This window comes from Rhipicephalus sanguineus, chromosome 2 (assembly GCF_013339695.2).
Source record: "Rhipicephalus sanguineus isolate Rsan-2018 chromosome 2, BIME_Rsan_1.4, whole genome shotgun sequence".
NCBI lineage: Eukaryota > Metazoa > Arthropoda > Arachnida > Ixodida > Ixodidae > Rhipicephalus > Rhipicephalus sanguineus.
The window spans coordinates 25,278,961-25,298,571 of record NC_051177.1 but is presented as its reverse complement, the minus strand read 5'-3'; positions in this window follow the sequence as shown (position 1 = coordinate 25,298,571).

Sequence of the window (19,611 nt, the reverse complement as noted above, 5' to 3'; positions counted from 1 at the left end):
TATAGGTGCCACTGCTTGAAATTTTGCTAATGCATTCAAAGCAGCCACAAGTACAATGTCAGATCTCACAAGTGTATAAGCAAGCGTTTCTTTGTGCTTCGCACGCAATGTTCACATCATATATCTGTTCCATGAAAATGGGTAAAAACAGCAGCCAAATGAGTGTACTGAGACCATAAGTTATGGAAAGCAGGGCCTTGGCTTGCTTCAATAGTAGGCTGAAATGGAGGCCTGAAGCCACCTCTCAATGATGACATATCACAGGTGGTGACAGATGGCATGTGTGTTGGGCATGTCCTTTTGCACTAAACTTGAGTGCTGTAGTGTCACGCTCACAAGGCAAACCTGGAAATGCCTGGTTTCTGTTTCTGTTGGGAAATGGAAGTACCACAGCACAATCAAAAGGCCCGAATGGATTGCCTACATTGACTTACATGATTGCTTATGTGTGTACGCCTTTGTGCATACAGATGTACTTCAACTATCTTAAACTATTTTTATTTGTAAACAAAGGAATTGACTGGGTCCTATTCAATGGCAGAAAAGGAACTCTGCTACAAACAAGGTGGACGTAGCGAGAGTCCACATTGAAAAAACTAAAGGCCATGTCCACACTAGGATACATAGCAGTTGCCAGTCATCACGTAAGGTGGCTACGCATGTAAGGTGGCTACACATAGGCTAGTATCAATATTCTTTGCAGCACCAAGGAAACAAACTTCAATCTACATGGTTGTTCTAATACTGAAATTTGACATATAATCTTTCGTTGAGTGAATAATACAAATTACATTCAAAGTCAATGTCAGAGTACTTTAGCAGACTCAAAGGGCCCACTTTGTGTACACAGATGCATGCAGTGAATGGTGCTGTTGTATATAGACTAATATCACAACTTTGCAGGTCCTTTCGGCTGTCAATGCACACGCCTGAGAGTGGTGCCACCACCTGCTTATTGAATATTGTCTTTCTTTCATTGAAATTAAAGCTCTTTTGCAGAAAAAACGCCAGGCCTGCGCGGAAAGCGCAGCACAGTCACAGCGAAAGCTGGAACAGCGGCTTTTCTAGAGCGCGTTATAAACTCTCCTGTGGCTACTAATACAGATACATTAGCAACGTACCCACTACGCCACAAAGCGTAATTTTTGGGAAGTTTGGAAGCACCCAGCGCGACATTATTCGTTGTTCTGCGGAGAAGCGAGGTACCATATGTAAGCGATTATGTGCAGTTTGTTGATGCGGCGGTTGACGACGATGAATAATTATGGTTGCGCCCTTTGTAATGGGTTGGAAGCTTTAAACGACCCACTAGTTACGTAATGCATATTGTGTGACGCCCGGTCGTTATTTAACTGTCCCACCACGCTTTATAACACACTTTAACCGGAGAAACGTAGAGCGAGAGAGAGAGAGAATCGACTTTATTGAGACCCTGAGGAAATGGATCATGGGAGCCTTATGGGCTTCCTTGGCAACCAACAGAAGTGCACTTGAGAGGAACCCACTACGCTATAAATTATTGTAATTTTTGAGAAGTAGGGCAGTAGGCACTGTGCCATTTTTCGTCATTTTACAGACAGCCGTGGTACCTGCTAAACGCATGTAAGGCATTATGCGTACTTCGTTGATGATGTGCGTGATGACGATGAAGAATTATGGCAGAGCTCTTTGTAATGGGTTGGAAGCATTCAACAACCTACTCGTTGCGCAATTCGCATTGTATGACGCCTGGTTACATAATTCGCGTTGTGCGACGCTTGGTGCTTATTTTACTCTTCTACCACGCTATATTGCATATGCTAATGTGGTTCCTTCCCGATATGAAGCCTGTGTAGGACCTTTTTGCAAAGCAGTTTCAAGCACTGGCATGGCTCAGAGGTTGAATATTGTGCTCCCACGCAGAGGGCCCAGGTTCGAATCTCGTTCCATCCTGGAATTTTTTCTTATTTAGTTTTTTTTTTTTTCTTATTTCGAGCGATACTGGTTACGGACACCGGCGGCGTGGCGGCGGCGGCGGCGGACAACTACGGCACCAAAAACGGCCGGTGAAATGATCTCATAACAGCTTTCGCTGTAAAACATTCTTGTATTCAAAAGTATTTTGTGCTTGCATATAGCATAATTGGGCGTAAAATTACCCTTAATATCTCCTTTCAACGTGGTCTTGACAAAGATATGTATGTGTCGTCTGGTCAGACACAGAATAGCTTTCTTCCAGCGAAAGCTTTTATGAGATCATTTCAACGGCCGTTTTTGGTGCCGTAGTTGTCCGCCGCCGCCGCCGGTGTCCGTAACCACTATCGCTCGAAATAAGAGAAAAACGAAATAAGAAAAAAATCCCAGGATGGAACGGGGGTTCGAACCTGGGCCCTCTGCGTGGGAGCCCAGTGTTGTACCTCAGAGCCATGCCGGTGCTTGGAACTGCCTTGCAAAAAGACGCTATACAGGCTTCATGTCCGGAAGAAACCACATTAACATATGTAATTTAGTGTGGTAGAATAGTGAAATAACAACCACGCACCACACAACGCGAATTCTGTAACCAGGCGTCACACAATGCGAATTGCGCAACGAGTGGGCTGTTGGATGCTTCCAACCCATTACAAGGGGCTCTGCAATAATTCTTCATCGTCATCAGGCACAACACCAACAAAGTGCGCATAATACCTTACATGTTTTTAGCGGGTACCACGGCTCTCCGTTGAATGACGAAAAATGGCATAGTGGCTGCTTCCCTACTTCACAGAAATTATGATGATTTATAATGTAGTGGGTTCCTCGCAAGTGCACTTGCATTGGTTGCCAAGGAAGCCCATAAGCCCATCATGCATTTCCTCAGGGTCTCAATAAAGTTCTTCCCCCCTCTCTCTGTCTCTCTTTCTCACGTCAACGTATGTTATATTGCATGGTGGGAGAGTGAAATAGCGACCGGGCGTCACACAAAGCGAATCACGTAACTGGTGAGCCGTTTGAAGCTTTAAACCCATTACAAAGGGCTGAGCCACAATAGACCTCTCCCTGTTTGCAAACAGTGTGACGTCACTGGCAGTGTCCCGCCCCCAAGTCCCGCCTTCGGAGCAGGTGCTGGTTGGCAAGAAAGTTCCGCCGCCGGGATCTCTCTGCATAGCAGCGCTGCGTGTGTCTGCTTTACTTCGATAGAAGTTTTTGCAAATTGCTGTTTTCTGAACTCACAGCTGTTAGAAGGAAGAGTTACTGTCTGTAATGAACGATTCTGTTAGTTCAACATATGATTTGCTCGTCGGGGATGACAGCCATAAAAAAATCTTATGCTCCTCGGAAGCGAACGTTGTACATTTTCACGGCGACTGGTGTTTGGAGAAATATTAGCATGACATGAATTTCCGTCGCGAAATCTGCACTGCAGTTTTAAACGATGTACAGCATTGGCGGCTACTGTGCGCGAGGTCACGGATTCGATTCTCACTCACGGCGCAAAATTCTGATCAGAGATGAATCAAAGAAAAAAAAAACGAAGGAAACACGCATTAGCCTGCGTTCGGTTAACAAATCCCCGTGAAAATTAAAGCGAAGTTATCCCCTACCGCGTTCCTCATAATCCACTGAGCAGTTTAGAGATGTTGAACACCAATAATTTAATTATAAATATTCTCTTGCGCGGTTACGTCGCTGTATCTGATGCCTACAACGTGTTTCCATACTTGCTCCTCTCCTTTAGACTTGGTACACAAACTCGGAATGTCACTTCATAAATATCGAGCCGTAAAGATAAGCTAACTAGAATATGACAAACAAGAATCTCCACTGCTTCCATTATGACGTATATCTCCAATAAAAGGCGATATGCGTATGGTTCTGGATATTCGCCGTGGTAAACCATACGTGCATGTTCCGCAATGCTAAAACACGCTGGTAGGTCATGCGTAGTCTCACCTTTCAGCACGGACACCATGCCCTTTCTTTTGTTTTTTTTTTGTGTGTGCACGCAGCACAAACACTGAGATGTACGCACTCGCAGATCATCGCGTCAAATAAAATGTCCAATCCTGATGTTCCGTCGACAACCGGTCACTGCAAATTGCCCTGTTAGAAACAACGCGTGCCGATGTTTTCGCAAACAAGATGCATCGTTATTCACACAGCACACACCACACACAACGTTGTCAGTTTCAACGTCCGCAAAGGTGAACCGATATCGTCGCTGCCTTTCAACGTGCACTACACGCCACAGTAAACGCGGCACATTTTCGAAGACGATGCCGCTGTTCCTCGCACAAACCACCACGTGGGTTCACTTCTCCAAGTTAAACAGCCAGCAGCGTGGCAAATTTTTCGTCACACAGTCCACGACACATTTGTATGTTCTTTGACACATACCACAAATAATCTTGGAACCGAAAGATTCAGAAAAAGGTTCCAAAGAAAAAAAAAACGTGCACCAAACACCGTGCGACTGTACCACGCTGAGCCGGCAGCGGGAATGTTTTGCCAACCACCCGCGGTTGCACGTGCGCCGAGAGGTCACGTGACCTGACGCACGGGGAGTGAGTGACGTAGGCTGGTAGAGGTCTATTCTTCATCGTCGTCAGTCGTCACGTAAACAAAGTGCACATAATGCCTTACATATGTGTAGCTGGAACCTCGCTTCTGCGCACAATCACGAGTAATGGCGTTGTAGGTGCTTCCCAACTTCACAAATATTGTGACTTATGGCGTAGTGGGTACCTTGCTAGTGTACTTGTATTAGTAGCCCCAAGAGAGTTGATAACGGGCTCTAGAAATGCAGCTCTTCCAGCTTTCGCCGTGACTGTGCTGCGCTTTCCGCGCAGGCCTGGCGTTTTTTTTTAATGCTGCGCCGAAAATTGCTGCATAATTGTGACAGAATTGTCGTGCGAAAGAAAATTCTTCAATGGAATGAGCTATCTATAGACTTAATTGTAATTTATCAACTCTCCACCAGAAACAAATATCTAAGTTATACCTGTTGCAGTACCTAAACGCAGATAAATAGTTACATTGTTTACGAACGTTTTACGATAGTCATGCACGTACAATACTGACTCCGTTTTTGAGCAATATATGAGAGATAGATCCGCTCCAGGTGCACAATTGCAGATGCTGCTTGATATCGTTCTTGATTCGAGAACCACATAATAGTGAGCAACAGTGTTTCGCTTTCTGACAATTTGCGACCTTCATGCATTTCGAAGAAAAGGTCCGAGCAAGAGGCTCTTCCGATGCGCCTTTCACAGATCTATAGAGACTCGTTAGGAGCGGTGCCTTGTTTCTAGCAGCACAACACAAGATTGGGAGCATCGAAATAAACTCACCCAGCCGTGCATGGTTACGGGGCAGTGCCCGCAGTAGGAGCACCAGGCAACTTGATGTGGCACGCCTGGTTCCCCTGGCTGGCGGCTGTACGCGAGCAATCTGATGCACTCACACTCACATCGCACTGACACACTTTGCACTCACACGTGCCATCATAACTGCACGCGCCTCCCTGAATGCCTTTGACGTCGGTCGAGGTGTACATCCCACGCAGCAGGGCCTGATCAGCACTGCCGAAACGTTGAAGCACGCCAAGTCGATCGCGGGACCGAATTCTCAACGAAAACAGAGAGACCACGCAAGGAGCGGGCCGCGGGCACAAAAGAGACGGACACCGCTCGACGCGCATGGGAGAGAGAACTGTAGGCAGAATAAGTCAGCAGCGTGAGCAGGGAGAGAACGCGATCAAAGGTGAAAACTTCCTTCGCACGTTGAGGTTGTAGACGTCGCGGGCGTTGTTTGCGTGATAATATTGCGTATTCACGAGTAAACAGAAACAAAGGCACGTCTACAATACGAACTTGTATACTTTAAACAAAAACGTTGCGAGGCGAACGAGGCAGCAGAGGCGACTGACGTAACTCGGCACGGCCGCTGTGCGGCTGTGTTTCCAACGCACTTGCTTCGCACGTAATCAGATACGATCGGCGAAGGTCAGGGAGGCGCTGGCTGTATCTCGAGTTCACCGGCCGCATTCGGCGCCAACACAGGAAACACTACACGACGTCAACGTGGATTTCGAGCCTTGAGCTCTTGAGCACGCTCGCTCGGCGCTGTTGCTATAAGTTTCCCTCTCGCTTCTCGCCGCGGCGCCGATCTCAATTTCCCGCATAAAACAACGGGCCCTGTATAAGCGTTACGTCCGCTCGAGGAATTTTCGCGTCAATAAACACCGGGCTCCATATAAGCGTTGCGTCCGCTCGCGGCCGCATATAGCGGGCCCAGCCCGTCACCGCAGAATTTGTCACGCTTAATGGCGATTGAAGGGCCTCTTATATGGAGTACCTTGTGGTGGAATAAAAATGGGCTTTTATGTGCCGGGCGTTATACGGGAATTGAATAAGAGTGTACTTTCTAATTCGGTAATGCACCAAAGAAAATTTTATTGAAATTAGATGACACCTTCAAAAATCGAAATATACAAGATTTCCAAATGCTTTAGGCGTACCTTCTCGGTGAGAAATGCACCGACGAAAAATTTTATTGAAATTGGATGGCACTTTCAAAAATCGAAAAAAATACAAGATTTCCACATGCTTACCTTGTCCGTCAGAAATGCATCGACGAAAATTGTTCTTGAATTTGGATGGAACTTTCAAATATCGAAAAATGCAAGATTTCCAAATGCTATAGGCTTACGTTCTCGGTCAGAAATGCTCTAGCATACTAACGGCGAGCTATTTATATGCACAAATTACCGTTGGTGGTACGCACGTATCGGAGGTGCTTCATCGTAGCAGAAGCTTGACTATCACCCGAGAGATGGAGCAAAGGGCCCACGGGAGCGCTTTCAACGGCACTGCTCCGCCGTGTTTCGTCGCGCCGCATGCGTGGATACTTCCGCACTTTGGCTTTCCTTGCGGCACGATTTAGGTGTCCACCAAGAAGCGAAGGCAGGATAGCGACTGGGAAGCCGATACAAACACGGCCCGATTGCTCTATCGCATCTACTCTATCGATTTGGGTGCATTTTTCAGCAAAAGCGTTTGGAATTCAGCAAGAGCCTTTGGAATTCTTGCATTTCTGGAATTTAGAAGGTTCCGTCGACTTTTTGATAAAATTGACTGTGAGGTTTTGGGTGCATTTTCTTAAATAGCGTAAGCCTATATATATGTAGCCTTTGAAATTGTTGCATATTTCGTTTTTTGGAAGTTTCGGCCCATTTTGATAACATTTATTTTGGTAGCATTTCTGACCAAAAATGTTAGACTATTATAGCCCTTGGAATTGTTGCATTTTTAGAATTTCGAAGGTTCCGCCGAATTTTGACTAAATGGACTTCAAGTGCATTTTCACCAAAAGTGTATGCCTACAGCCTTTAGTATTTTTCGAATTTTTAGTCGAATTTCGATAAAATTGATTGAGCGATTTTAGCTGCTGTTGTCACCCAAAACTTGAGCCTTTGGTGAAAATTTTTTACCAAAAAGCTAAGGCTGTAGGCTCTTGAAGTGTTGTATTGTTCAAATTTTGAATGTTCCATCGAATTTTCATAAAATTGATTTTGGTTTCATATTTGCGTAAGCGCAGAGTTTTACGAAGGAAACTACATGATTGCGTTGCTTCCCGATCTTTATTTTCTGGCGGCATCGGTGCGGCGTCTCTCATGTTGTTTGTGACGTTTATTAGCGTCTTGAATGGCCCAACGACCGGTTGATTCCGCTATCATCAAAACGATTGTTTTTGGTATGAAATGTTTGTCAAGTCGGACTCTATGAGATCTTTACAGTGCTTCATGTTGACTTTACACGTTATCCTAGAGAGGGCGTTTACACTACCCCTACGAAATAGTTTATTTTAAATGCGTAAGCATTTCTGTACCGACTCAACGAGAGGACTGTGTTTCCACCGGTCCGTCCGTCACGTAATACAATAAATAAATGTATAACAAAATAACTTGTCTTGGCTGTGCTGCGCTTCGAGACTTTTTTTGGGGGGGCGGAGGGGGGGGGAGGGGGGGAAATGGTTATGAGGGACGCCGTAGTGGAGTTCTCCGGTAACTTAGACCACCTGGGGTTGTCTAACGTGCACCTAAATCTAAGTACACGGGCCTCAAGCATTTTCCCCTCCATCGAAAATGCGGCCGCAGCGGCCGGGAACATAGGTTCCTAGACTCAGAAGGCGAGATTCTTGCCGTCTAGCCCACACACGTTTCTTTATTGCCACCTCTGGACACAAATAAAATTTACAAACAGTTCAGAACGAGTCTATAACCACCAGTCTGTCTGCGACTGGCTTGCTGTAGAAGCGTTTCACCTCAGTTTAGCTCAACTAATTTGTTCAACAGTGGAATCCATTCGTGTCACTCTTCCGTAAAATTATACACATCTCTTATATATATATAATGCTTTCTATGAAGTATGGCCGCGCAGGTAAGGCATCTTTATCTTGAAGGCATACGGCTATTCTTGTCCGCCGTGCCCTGTGGATCACGAGACACTTAGACATGCGTGGGTGCATCCACGTCAAACTCCCATTTTGCCTTTCTTTCTCTCTCTATGTTCCTTTTTTTCTCTCTCTGTTTCTCTCTCTCACTTTCTCTATCTCTTTCTTTCTCTCCCCGTGGCACACACGCTTTTGCCCTCGGACTTCTTCATTTTTAGTGGGCCAGTGGTGAGTAGTGAGGCTTGTCCTATTTCCGCACCGAATACCCGCTACGAACTGCGAACGCTCCCCGGAGAATAACCTCGACCTTAAACAGCTCTGCCGTTAAAAAGTATTTTTCACGAAATCAGTCACGAAATCAGTTTTCAGTCAGGCGGTGCCTGGCCGCCACCCCTTCGGCTCGTTGTATGGCCCGGAGTTTTACTTTGAGGATGCAGTTATGGAGCACATTTTCCCATGCCTTGGGTGAGGGAGTGATCACGAGATACAGACAAAATTAATGCCAAACATGCGTTTCGATGATCGCGGAATAGACCTTTCATTGGGCCGTTCCAGGGGAGAGAGGGGCTCACGAGCGTTGAAACAAGAAAAACGCCGTGCCAATGCCGCCGACAGGAGAAGGTGAGGTTGAGATGAGGGACGGACGCTATTGCTGCAGCCCTAGCTGAAAGCACGGCTCGGCGTCAGGGAAGACCGCAGCCGTTGAATTTCCTACAGTAAAACTACGCTTACGCATCAATATATATATATATATATATATATATATATATATATATATATATATATATATATATATATATATATATGGGCGGTGGTTTCTTGGCCCGTTGCCAGCCAGCTGCGCGCGTGACGGTGCAAGTTGTAGCGAGCGCGAGCCAAGAAACCACCTTTAACTTATCGGCCTACCGCTGCAACGGAGACGCCGAGTCGCGGCCGCAGCTGATTTCGTTCGCTCAAACCACGGCTGAGGGCAGCATTCTCGCGGCGCGCGAGCGCGCTAGTCACGTGGTTCTTTTTGTATTTCGCGGGCTTTCTTTGAAGCTTGGAAAAAATGGTATACGTGAGACTTTCTTTATCGCAAATGATGCGATTGGGGTTTCTGAGGACGCTCTCGAACTTTGCAAGCAGCATTTCTTGCCTAAAGTCAATATTTAGCAATTTAGTTAAATCGACCTAATTAACAAATTAGTTAATTACAAAACAAAAAATTGTCTGTAGTGCGCAAGATGGCTGTCAGCAATTTGCAAGTCATTTCACTCGCCTGCCTCTAATATTGTATTTTTTAACCCTTGGCTAAAGATAGCTGGGACACCCTGTATATATATATATATGTATGTATGTATGTATATATATATATATGGTGTTTTTTAATAAACATTATATGACAGTCAGGCGCCTGTAGTTTTCGCACACGAACTTCACGTCGAGGCGGAAGTACTTTGCCACGGTTACATTGGCACTGTTGTGCATAATTAACTAAAACTCGTTAATTATTTTTTGTTTCATTTTTGACGTGAGGGCAGGTGTTTGTATCAGAAAGTTGTAGTGCGTGCCAATTTATGGCATACCTATTCTTTAGGAATCACAAAAGCTGTGCGTAGTTCGAGATATTCGTCATCGAATTTCAAGGGTGAAATCGAAACTGGTCGCGCAAGGCGCGTAAGAAGCGCGACCGTTCTGTTACGTCAGACCGGAACTTCCCGTCATAACGGGGAGTGATGAAATTTGAATGAAGGCGCGCCGCGGCCGTACGTTCTTGTGAAAAGCTGCAAGTCATCTCACTGTGCCAGCACATCGCCTTACCTTTGCGCGTAGTGTTTGGTGCTTATCCTTTTCTCTCGAACTGTGCACAAGACAACCGCAATATCAACCTTTTCTTTGTCTGGCTAGCATAAAACTCAGGGGCAGCCACTGCGGCGCTTTTTCTTGCAGACAGGCGAAATATTTTTTCGCGCCTCTATATAGTTTAAGAAGCAGATAAGCTCCAATCATTTCACGCGTACATTAAGCTATCTAATCGTGTATTTCAGAATGCTTGCCGATTTTTCTGACCAGACTCTGTTTTGGTGCGCCTTCATTCGAAATTCGTCACTTTCTGATTCGGAAGGCAATAGATTTGGTGAAAGCAACACCAAGCCACAGTCGACAAAGCACCGTTGCCTCGAGTCGAGAGAGTCCGGACGGAGGCCGAAGTCGACGACACGGGTCCAGTCTGTGCAGTCGTGTGTGCTGTAAACTTGGTGTGTTCCACAAGGATTTTATGTCTTCATTGGCGATCTCTCGAATTTTCATCGCAGCATCCGTTCTTGATAACGGGATGGATTCTTGTAATCGGCATGGCAGAGAGTGCTGCTTGCAGCGAGTGTGACAGCGAAGAAACGATAGACCACGTTCTTTGTCGCTGCCCTCGCTACAGCTCGCACAGACTGTCGCTAGCTGCTGTGTTGGCCCGCCTTGACGACAGACCCCTGTCGGAACAGTCAGTGCTGGAATGCCGACCCGAACTGTCTGCACAGCGACAATCAGTTAAGGCCTTACTGAACTTTTTGCGTGCCAGTGGCCTATTGAATAGGCTTTAGTACTGCCACTCTACAGCTTCCTTTTGTTTATATTTATTTTATCGCGCGCCTGCTCTTCTCTCCGCTGTCCTTTCCATCTTTCTTTCCCTTTCCCCCTCCCCTTAGTGTAGGGTAGCAAACCGGATGCTACAATTCTGGTTAACCTCCCTGCCTTTCTCTCGTTTTATTATCTCTCTCTCTCGTCAGTTTCTTGTCACGTGTCGTTCCAGTGTTCCGCCGCGCTTTGTGCGTGCCGGACGCCGTCAGTTTCGATTTCACCCTCGAAATTCGATGCTGAATATCTCAAACTACGTGCGACTTTCGTGATTTCTAAAAAAAATGGGTATGCCATGAATTATCATGCACTACAACTTTCTATAATAAACAACTGCCATCAAGTCAATAATTAAAGAGTTAATTAACGAGTTTTTGTTAATTAGCCGCTTCAACGTCGCTCTAGCGGCGGGAAAGTATTTCCGCCTCGACATAGAGGTCCGGTGCGAAAACGACAAGATCTGTATTGTCTAAAAAATGACACACTATATATATATATATATATATATATTATATATATATATATATATATATATATATATATATATATATATATATATATATATATATATATATATATATATATATATATATAGCAGAAGCAAGGTGTTGACGCACAAGTGAAAAGAAGCTTTATTTGACGTTTCGACCGTGGGCCCGGCCTTCGTCAGAATGAAACGAGGACACTAAAACGGTCACTTATATGCCAGCGGTCACATCGATTACACAGTGCGGACGGCACGTCCGAATGCCTGGTTCTGCCTCCCGTGACAGGTGCACACCCAACGCAAGGTCCTTCATTGCGGCCTCGAGTCAGCCCTATGCTACCCGCTTCTGCCCAGGCTGTCGACCATTCTTCCACTACGACGTCAGTGCCAACGGCTTCTTCCAGAGATTCCTCCGGTTCTCTGCTGAATTCTTCCCGCGCCTCGGGTGCTTCGCCACTTGTAGGTGCGCGTGTTTCGACCCGTAACTCCTCTTCGGTCTCTATCTCTTCAAGTACTGGCCTTCCCGCCAGGATTTTGTTCTCGGAAGAACGCGCAGATTTCCTAGATATCACTGTAAATTTACGGGACGGCCGACTAACAACCACCCTTTTCAAGAAGCCTACAGACAGGCAACAATATCTGCATTTTCAAAGCAGTCACTTAAAACACTGGAAAACCAGCATCCCGTACAGTCAGGCACTTCGCTTCAAACGTACGTGTACAGATGAGTCCGACTACCACAAGAACTGCACTTCCTTGAGAGAATCTTTAATTAAACAGAAGTACCCAGCTCGTTTAGTTGACGACGCTTTCGCAAAGGCTAACGATGTGGAGCGCAAAACCCTTTTAGAGGCACCAAAAAAGACTTCCACGACACAAGAAACTAACCTTGTCCTTACGCATTCGGCCTCCGTACCAGGAGTAGGTTGTATTCTACAAAAACATCATAATATCCTCATGCAGAGTCAGCGTCTCCGAACGATATTCCCAACTCCACCAAGAGTAGTCTACAGACGCTCTAAAAATTTGCAGGACATAGTCACATCTTCTAAAGTTACCAAACCAGTACATTCAGGCTGTCACCCTTGTGGGAAATTACGCTGCAAAATATGTGCACATATGACGACCTCACTTTCTGCTCACAGCACCGCCTCAGGTTTCAGCCTCAAAATTAGGGGCAACTTTGACTGTGACACGCCCAATGTAATATATCTTCTGGAGTGTTCTGCTTGTAACAAGCAGTACATAGGCCAAACGGAAACCAGCTTCCGGCTGCGTTTCAACAATCATAAAGCACACGCATCTTCCCTTCCTAACCTACCTTTATCAAAACACGTTGCGCTTCCCGGTCATTCCTTCAGCAAGATTAAAGCTACAATTCTAGAATCAGGGTTCAGCTCTCATCGTGACAGAGAAGTTCGGGAATCATATCTCATCCACAAATTCAACACTATCACTTTTGGGCTTAATGAAAGTCCCGGCACTCTAACGTTCCTGCGCCCGTAACGTGCCATGCGCGTTCATATGTACGCGTGTATATATATATATATATATTAATAGTCTTTCTTGGGGAACTTAAACGCAGAAATTTCGGTCTGTCTTTCTGTCTCTCTGTTTGTCGGCACGTCCCTCGATTCAGCCACTCGGCCAAAGTTGAACCACTTGCCCAAGGGCCAGCCGTCTTGAACTGGTATGGCTGTTCATACTTGTGAACGTTGTCGATTAAAAAGTAAATATCATGCCTATCTGAGGTGCAACATCACTAGGTAAGTATTAGGTGGCGTGTTCCTTTAATAGAAAATGCATACATACGTAATTTTAAGGACCCTAGTTTCTTAAGCTGCGCTGAAAATGCATAAGAATGGAAGCTTGAGCGAGTTGGTATGCGTTCATCTTTGTTGAAACAGCGCTCACTAGACGACGACAAAGTAAAAGAAGGCACAGGACAGGCGCTGCCTGTCGTGTGCCTTCTTTTACTTCGTCGTCGTCTAGTGAGCGCTGTTTCAACAAAGCTGAAAATGCGACTGCGCTGAAATTTGCCTTCCTCCGTGCCCTTCGCACGAGCTCATTGTTGTGTTTCGGTTTCGGTTCTGTATTGCACTGTAGGAATGCCATGGGTTGGTGTTGAAAAACTTTAGTTTTGAGAAGGCCAAGAAGGTGAAAAAAAAATATTTAAAAAATGAAAAAGCAGCGTTGTGGGCGGCCTTCAGGCTGCCGGTTGTGGGCGCCGCTCTGGCGTTCCTGTTTTACCCAGGCGACGTGTAAATAAAAGAGTGTGTGGAGAGTACTCGTTGAGTGCGGACGTTTCTCTGCTTCAGCGCTTCGCGCCAAACCGCGTTTTCGGGCTGGCTGGCGTCCCCGCCGGTCGCGTTGGTCACCGCCGGTCTTCGCCTGCTGCTGCACCAAGACTACCAGCACGCAACACAGCACTCATGTTTCCCGACGTATTGCCAGATGGCGTCCATATCTCACACAGCGCCTCTTCTATCGTCTTTACACGACATTTGCAGCTCAGTTGGTAGAGCATCGGACGCGTTATTCGAAGGTCGCAGGTTCGGTCCCTGCCCGCGGCAAGCTATCTTTTCGTCCACTTTTCTTTCTTCACAATTACCTTACATTTATTACTAAAAACATCCCCTATACTTTCCTTGGCATTATTGTCTGTTAGTTCTCATTAATATTGTGTATAACAAAGAAAACGAGCCCTTGAAAGTAACACTTCTTTCCTTCATTCATACCGAGGGTCTCGTTCTGGCAGACTTGATGCTTTCAGGTAGTATGCGAGGGATTATTGGTCAGCTGCCAGCTCGTAATAAGCTCACGTGCTACGTGACGCCAACAGGCAGAAAAAGAGTGTTCCACACTCGCCGTCATGGCTACTGGCGGCGCTGACTGACGCTCCCACGTTTAAATGCACACATATACCCTATAAAGTGGACGGGGGATGGCCGCCGCGGTAGCTCAGTTGGTAGAGCATCGGACGCGTTATTCGAAGGTCGCAGGTTCGGTCCCTGCCCGCGGCAAGCTATCTTTTCGTCCACTTTTCTTTCTTCACAATTACCTTACATTTATTACTAAAAACATCCCCTATACTTTCCTTGGCATTATTGTCTGTTAGTTCTCATTAATATTATATATATATATATATAAATATAAATATATATATATATATATATATATATATATATATATATATATATATATATATATATATATATGGGTATACAGTTGAAACCCGCAATAACGAAATCGGCGGGGAAAGCACAAAATTTCGCTCTTGCGGGAATTTTGTTGGCGCGAGAATGCGGCAGAAAAGACATGGAATTTACAAAAAACACATTTTATTTCCAAAAGTCAGTATGTTTGCTTTGGCGGGTCTTACCATGCAGCAATTCTATGCCTCTCGATCGGGAATCTCGTTTGCCACGGCACAAAGTTCGCCCCATGCACTGGTCAGTGACGGCGGCAGTGCGCTGTCACTAGTGCCGTCATCAAGTTTGCCTACAGGCGAACCTTCTTCTGGCACCGCTGGATCAGCGCGGATCAGCACAGAATCGTGCACAGCGAGCTGCACGCAACGCCGAATTCTTCGGCGATGTCCATTTTTTCCCTGCCCCTTTCCACCTCACTGATGATTGCAGCCTTATCTTCCAGCGTGATGAACTTTCGCTTTTTCGTTGGATGCGGCATCTTCGCAGGCAGCAAAATCGGACGAAGCAATCGCAGCACACAGTTCACGCTGCACCAAGCAACCAAGCAAACGCTCCACAAATGGCTCCACACACGCGACCATGTGCGCTCAAAGCCGACAAAGCCAAGCACAGAGCCAACGAACGAAATTCCATGAGGAATGTGGATTTGGCTACGTAGTCCGCGATAACGAGCAGGTGTTTCGGCAAGCTATCATCATCATCATTGTCGCCAGTTTATGTTTTTTTGTAAACAATGATGACGGCTGCTTCTCAAGTGTGCTGTAGCGATAGTTTTGCACAATTTAAGTGCAGCATGAATGCTTTTCAGTAGTTTTCGAATGCAGTTAATGTTGCGAGAGTAGAATATTTGTGCATTCGTGTTTCAAAAATTTCGTTAATGAGGGACTGCGGTATGGATATCTTTCGTAGTCGCGAGTTACGAAATGCATTGACTCCTATGGGCGTTCGCCGGTGCTCCGAAAATATTTCGTTGCGGTGAGAATTTCGTTCCCTCGGGATTTCGTTATCGCGGGTTTCGACTGTAATACAACGGAGGCGTTGTCAACAGTGATATAAATATTTATTTCCCAACAGTTTCGGGAGGGGGCCTCCCTTGGGGGATGAGTTAAAACTGACGTCGAAGTTCGGTCTAAGGGAGGCCCCCTCCCGAAACTGTTGGGAAATAAATATTTATATCACTGTTGACAACGCCTCCGTTGTATTCTACCCATTACCCGAGAAGAACTGGCCCATTGAACCATATCTACTTATATATATATATATATATATATATATATATATATATATATATAAGTAGATATGGTTCCTATATCACAAATACGCATGTAATGCGAATTGAGCTATTAAGATTTATTATCCCATGGAAAAAAAGAAACCTGGTTGATCCTATCGCAGACGTCACAGCCGTATTACGCCGTGACATTGCTGTAACGAATACTGGTTCGTAATCTCTTGTTAACTGAAGGTCCTAGCGAGGCACAAGAAAAAACAGAAAAGAAACAGAGCGTGCCGTCTTCAACGAAATCACTTGTTCCCGGTTCTTACTAAAATGAGTACGCTGTTTTGACAACCAGAAACCTAAAATAATCAAAGTTCCCTGTTGTGCTCGTCGACCGGAAGGGCCAGCTTTCAATCATTTTGTTATCCTGCCGTATAGTGATGGACGGCACGGGACAGAAGACAGGCGGGACATGAAAATGTTAACGGAAGGCTGCTGCACTCGAGAGCGTCCTTTGCCATACAGGAACAGCCTGCACAGCTCTCCAGTTGTGAAATGCACAGTGCTCTGAATCGTATAGCTTTTCAACTGAAGCTTGTACTAACTGACCTATGTAGCCGGTGATGATGTTACAAAAAACCCTCCTCATCCACAGGTGTGCGCACCAAGGAAATAATTAATAAAGCAGAATAAAGTTTCTTTATGGGGCTGGGGTTTGAACCCTGCCCCCCCCTCCCCCGGTCCGAGAGCGAGTGTCTTGAACACTAGGCCACGCGCCTATGCTTGTGAACTGAACTGAAGCATATACGAATGCCTTCTAGCGAAGATGCAAAAAACAAATGCGAAGCAGTACATTTGTATGGGCGCTTCATCGAAATATTTCGTTTTGGCGGACTAAAAGGATCTGCTGAACAATGCGTAAGCTCGACATCAGGAATTGCACATTTCAAGACAATTCCGATTTCGAGAAAATTGAATTTCCATAATACTTGTTTCGATGATCGCGTGATGGTCCTTTTGTTGGGTTCAGCGGGCTGACGAACGCTGGAAAGAACGTGAAAGACGCCACGCTGATTCAGCCCGAAAACAGCGTTCCGGGTCGAAAGAAAGAAAGAAAGAAAGAAAGAAAGAAAGAAAGAAAGAAAGAAAGAAAGAAAGAAAGAAAGAAAGAAAGGGAAGCAGTAAGTCAGGCACGCCCACACGAAGATTAGCTTGCCTCCATTTACTGCTGATTTAGGGCTTTGATTTTTTTATATAAACATGTATGTATACGAAAGAGCCATCAACTCCAAATTTAAATTAAATAGAAAGAAAATTGTGAGCCGTTCCATTATGTGAACGTGGGTCACCAGCGAAGCTGTTTAGCACATGGCGCAGAGGTGACATAGCTTTATTATTTTTTTTTTATTTTTTTTTGCGTCCAGAAGCATTAAGGTGGGCTTTGAAGGACGAATCTTTTGATGTATAAATTGTGACCACTGACGTGCGTTCAAAGCATAATGAAATAACACTTTTGTAATTCACCGACGTCGGAGCGCGGCCCCAGCAGCTGGGAATATAACTACTGACCTCATTTTCAGATTAAGACGTCATAGCCACTGAGCTGCCGATCTGCTCCGCTGATCTCCCCAAAGCCTGTAGAAAGATTTCATTTGTAAGCGCGTAATTCCTTTCTGCCAACCAAGCAACAGAGAAAGAGAGGAAGGCTAATGACATTTGGAACAGTTAACCAATAGTGGCAGGTCTGGCATGTTACTGCAGGTGAGAAGGTCCATGGGTTATGAAAGAAAGAAAGCGAGGTAAAAAAAAAGCAACAACAAATGCGGCCTCCTCAGTCGTGAATCGAACCCGTGTTCTCAAGTTTAACAGCGCATCAACTTAGCCTCTAAGTTACCACGAAAAGTCCGAATACGTTGCGCGATTGGGCTAAAGTATCAGCGCAACTACCCACATGATTGTTATTTTATTGCGATAGCAATTATATGGATAGTCTCGGCTGCAAAATGTCCGTCCCCGTCGCCGTCACTCACCGTATATGTATAGGTATGTATATATATAGAAAAGCCACAAAGAAAAATAATTCAGAAAAATGCTTCCGAAGCGCGGAATCGAACAAGGGACCTCTTGCTCCGCAGCCAGTGGCGCTAACCACTACGCCACGAAACGCAGATCCTCCACGTACCTAACGGCGAGCGTTATATACACACCCTTTACCGCTGGACGGACTCAGAGACGGCAGGCGCTCATAAGCGTTTCTTCATTACCAGCGAGATGGCGCTAGGAGCGCGACGGGCGCATTTAAAAGTCGTCGGCGAGCTCGCTCGCTTCTTCTTATATTTGCGCAGGGAGAACCTTGCCCTTCCGCTGTCTGCTCGCGCGGTTTTCTCGTGCTGAGGGGAAGAGGGATGTTTCACGCTTTCACCGTGATGTCCGCGCTCATGTTACGGAGCGCACGAAAGTCACTCGAGCTCAAGGGACGCCGCTAAACGAACAAACAGAAGATGAGCGCGAACTATCAAGTGTCACAGCTCGACACTTGAAGCACGCTAGTTTCCTTCGCTGCTTCGGCCGTCTTTGCAACAGGAGCGCTGTTCAAACTGAGAGTATCCATTGGCGAGCCTCACTTCGTATAGCATTAGTTTCTTGCTATCGCATTCATTGCTTCGCCCTTGCGGCGAAACTGTGACTTTTTTTCTTTAGTTTCTTCTAGTACGCTTTCAGTACCGACGTCGTTTTGCGAATAACACACAGACATGGGTACCGACTACAAGAACATGGTCATTAATGACGTGGTGGAGTAATCCCACGAAGGACAAGGACGGAAGATTGTTCGGTGATTTGTGACATTTCCAGTAAGTAAGGAAAAAACTCGCTCTAAAATTGTGTCTAGTTGCATAATTTTACCACGAATGTGAGATGCGTTTGGGATTACGATAACAGCAGAAAGTGTGCGGCCACAGGAAACGCCAGGTCACGTGCCTCACCACTCTAGTACATAGGCCCCGCCTATTCTGAACGTTATCAAATTCCGCCATGTTGTCGAATTCCGCCAATGTTCAAGTCTTATTGGCTCGGAGAGCTGCTACGGCCTTTCCGAAAGGTTTAAAATGCCGCCATTACGAAATTTGAGAAGATAGCAGGATTTGACAGTGTCTAGAATAGCATCCAGGAACGGAAAATATGTTTCCAGTACACGGAAGAACGAAAGAAGGGAATTTTAGGGGTTCGTTTCTTTGATACAACAGTGACGAAAACCAACAGCAGTGAAGCTTCATTATCTGTTGGTTTTCATTAGAGTATATGGAAGATGTCTTTCTACGTATGCAGATAAAAAGACAGGCGCATAATTTCTTAGACGTTAATACTTATAATACTGCGTAAAGCTTAAATTTTCATTTCCAGAACTGTGGCTATGGAGATGTACACGAGCGTTGAAAATCACTGGGATTTTGTTTTAGCGCACTCCTGCTGCTCACCGGTGGATCTTTTTCCCGCCATATTTAGAGGTTTACGTCAGTGGACGTATCCGGAAGCTGCTAAGTGCGTATGTTCGTAACATTTATGTGGGTTTTAACAGAGATAGGGTTTTTAATTTAGCTTATTTAGGCGCAAGCACTCTTTTGCGTCGCGTGCGCTCAGCGTTGTTGGAGATGAGACCTGCACTGTAG